Source organism: Hemiscyllium ocellatum, chromosome 3 (assembly GCF_020745735.1).
Source record: "Hemiscyllium ocellatum isolate sHemOce1 chromosome 3, sHemOce1.pat.X.cur, whole genome shotgun sequence".
Classification (NCBI taxonomy): domain Eukaryota; kingdom Metazoa; phylum Chordata; class Chondrichthyes; order Orectolobiformes; family Hemiscylliidae; genus Hemiscyllium; species Hemiscyllium ocellatum.
Genome location: NC_083403.1, coordinates 31454160 through 31458365, shown reverse-complemented (window position 1 = coordinate 31458365; position 4206 = coordinate 31454160).

The window sequence follows — 4206 nt, the reverse complement described above, 5'->3', positions numbered from 1 at the left end:
AGTTCTAAGGTACACTTGATCAAGTCCTGAGTATTTATCCATTTTTATGCATTTTAAGAAATCCAGCACCTCCTCCTCTGTAATATGGACATTTTTCAGGATGTTGTGTGTGTGGTTCTGGTAAAGCACAGCAGGTCAGGCAGCATCCGAGGAGCAGGCTTTAGCCCGAAATGTTGATTCTCCTGCTCCTTGGATGCTGTCTGACCTGCTGTGCTTTTCCAGCACAACACTCTTGACTCTAATCTCCAGCATCTGCAGTCCTGTTTCACCTAGTTGATTTTTCAAGATGTCACCATCTATTTCCCCATGTTCTATAAATTCCAAGTCCTTCTCCACAGTAAACACTGATGCAAATACTTGTTTGGTATCTCACCCATCTCCTGTAGTTGATCTGCCTTGCTGATATTTGAGAGGCCTTATTCTCTCTCTAGTTACCCTTTTGTCCTTAATATTAAAGCAATTTATCATTCTAAATCGAGGTATTCAAATTGGGAAGTGGGAATTTAAAATATTTGGTAACTAATTATTCAATAAAACGTTAAAAATGTCAGGCTAGAATTGCAAATGTAGCAGGTGGGAGCATGTAAAAACCTATGTCATTCAGGGTAACTTCACTTTTGGAAGCAGTCATATTTCTGAGCCTAAATTCTTCAAAGATTGGAGCAGCATGCAGCACTCATGACAGAATGGATGAATTGATAACACAAATAAAATCCAGATGATGAAAGGTTTTCTAAGACAAAATAGTGTAAACTTAATTCTACTGTTTGGTTAATTGAGTTCAGTGATTACAGTTAGAAGAGCAGAGTACAGACAGTCATTTTCACTGTAGCGTTTGGCAAGGTAACTTCATGGAGGTATGATGTCAGAAACAAAGTCATCGCTATAACAGAAATTGAAGTAATTGAAATAGAAAATGGACTATCACAGAGAAAATCAATTCATGCGTTGTCAGAAGTCATCAACTGAATAATCGTGAGGAGGATCTTAACGGAGAAAAAGAATGTGGAATGATTTAGAGTTAATCCCAGAACTGAAAGTAAGGCTCCAATGGTAGAAACAGCAAATTGGTAACAGCTAAGTGACCAGAGCTGGAGGAATACAGAGTTTTCAAAAATGTTTGAGGCAAAATCATAAATAAATCCCTTCATGAGAATGATGGATTTACGTTTGAGACTCTGGAGATCTGACAGACAATATTGGGAAATGAACACACCCGTGACGGACAATTGAGATGCAATATAGGATAGAGGCTGCAGAACTTTGGGTGATCTGGAGGAGAACGAGAGACTGGTCAGGAGAAATTTGTAATCTAGATACGGTAATGTGGGATCGACGGTTTTACCAGCAGATGGATGAAACAATAGGCAATGTTATGGAAGTGGGCAAAGATGAAGGATATGTGGTCAGATGTCCACCACAGGAGCAAATAGGGCACAAAGGTTGTGAACAGTCTTATTAAATCAGAAAGGAGGTTGCAGTTAGTGCTGAGCACGTGGAATTTGCATTCAGCAATAAAAATTTGTTTAACTGGAGGCAAGTAAGGCTCATCCAGGATTGGATGGTGAGCAAAACAGTCAGATAAAGTGTCAGGGAACAAAGAGGGTACTCACATTACCAAGCATGGTGTCGGCACTGCAGAAATTCCAATAAAATCTTTGGAAACATGATTCTAACCCTATTGCAGTACGTCAACACATTTACCACAAATGTAGAGGTAAATTCTGCTTTATATTTCTTAATGCAGTGGATATACTTACTACAACTGCGATGTCCAATCTCTGAATGAAATTGACAGAATAATTTTTGTCTTTTGGACATTTTATGCTTGCAATAACTTTGAGCATTCGCTCCAGTCAAATTAATCATTTAATTTGATGAGTGGAAAAGTACAGTTGAAATAACAGACTAAAAATAACGACATGCCATTTTGATTTTTTTTGGTGATTATTTCTTGATGTGGATTACAATTGTTACCTATCACACCATGTATAATAGTATTATGTAGATATCCTGCATCATATGATTGTAGGCCCCTGAAAGCCATCATTCATTCCTTCTGCTAAAGCCAATTAATGTGCTGGGTTTAAGAATGACAGCTTTGATACAGTAAGCAGTTGCTTTTTGAACATGTTCATGTTAAAGTAGGTCTGAAAGTCATTACATTACATTTCTAAGTAAGGAAAGCAGCTTTCCTTGTTTTAGTACTTGCTAAGCCTGAAGAACATATTCATGTGACTTGAAAGAAAAAGTTCAAACAACAAACAACTCCAAAGAAAAATTGATGGCAGATCCTGATAATTCTGCAATGAAGTGGTTTTGAGGTCAGCATTTTTTTTTAATTGGGGGCAAGGGTTGTATATTAAGACATCAGGTTATTTGTCTGTATTTGTAAATACTGAAGACCATACAACACAATGGAAACTGATTGCATGTTGCAGAACCATCACTTCAGATAACCTGGTTAACATCAACAGCATGGTAACCTGCAGAACACTTCTCAACTTAACAATTTAAGAAATACTTTTAGTGCTGCGCACAGCTCAAAAGGAGAAGTCATTCATGTCAAGTCCATTCATTTCATTCTTGGAATGCTACTTTTTTTTTAAAAAAACATTTGGCTGAATACATTTAGAGAGATCTGATCCAATCACCTCCAAAATTAATGCTATATTCTTGCAAAATGTTGCCTAAGGTGGAAAATAAAGTTTAGTATAGATCCAATTGAATGGTGGAACAAGCTTAAACAGCCCATTCTTGCTCTTAAAGACCAATAAAATACATAGCTATAGTTTAGGGGTTATCATTTTCAAAACTGAATTACAAATTACCTCCAAGTTGATTTCAAAAATTGAAGTGGAAATGGTTTCTTTCATTTTGACCTTTGCCCAGTAACAGGAATGGTTTTTGTTCCAAGGTTAATTCCAGAACAGTTAGATTTAGAATAAGGCAATTATCAGAAGAAATAATTCCTAATGCGCTTTCTGGGCAATATTCCACCTGTCTAGCCTATTTAAATTTACAGAGCACCTCTACCCAAGGTGAAAAAAAACTCAAAATTAATGTGATATTATAAACTGATTTAATGTGACAGCCTCACACAACAATTAATTTATTATTAACAGTGTCAGGAGCTTGGCTGTATTATTAAAAGGAAGCAAGATTAACAACTGATTTTGAATGCTGGGATTAGCAGGAAAATGCCAGCGCCCAATTTTCCCATACAAATGGCCCAAAAAGCAGTTAACTCAATGCGTACTGAAAGCCAAAAGTTCAGACCAGCTAGTTCCTAGACATCTTGCTTCACGATAAGAGATACAACCAGTACAAAAAGAGCATGTATTTATTTTCTCCACTATTATAGCAGGAGTTATGGTATTGATCTGAAACATCTCATAATTTAAGTATTTTTAGGTCAGTTGTAGGATATGGACTTTACCAGCAAGATATTTATGGCTCTCTGCAAAATAGCGTTGAGGCTTATTCTTGATGGGAGAAATGTGGACTGTTTCCATGAATGGGCCAGTTGGCACAGGAAAACAAGTACCTAGGGAGAGTGGAACCTAAGATCAACACTCGAGAGAAGGACAATGCCAAGTCTCCAAAGGAAACCACAAAGCCAGAGGCATGACCCTGATTCACTAAGACGACCAATATCCTTGCAGGCGCATTTGATAATAGTCAGGGAGAGGGTTTAAACTAGTGTGGCAGGAGGACAGGAACTTGGAGTGGAGAAACAAGAGTAATGGAAACAAAGAAATGAAAGACAGAAAAAGTAGAAAGCAAAACTGGCAAGCAGAGGAAATAAGAACAGCAAATAGAGCTGGAGTAAAAAAAAATGTCAAGTTTACAAAAAGAGGTGCTATATTGGAGTGCACAGACCATTTGCAATAAAGTAGGCAAGTTAACAGTGCAAATAGTTGCACATGGACGCATTATTTTTGCAATTAGAGGCACAAATAGGTGACTAAATGTGGGTGATATTGCAAGTCCAAGAAACTGCTTAAGGAGGGTAGCGAACATGAATGCACATGTTAAAAATCAGCAAATAGAAAGTATGGGGAAAAGACAGGAAAATGGAGTTAAGATTTCAGATTAGTCATTATCTCACCTGAATGGTGTGATTGATGTGCTGAATGCCCTGCTTCTATGAAACATCTGCATGATCAATTTATAAAGCAAAGGTACACATTTGAATGTCCAATA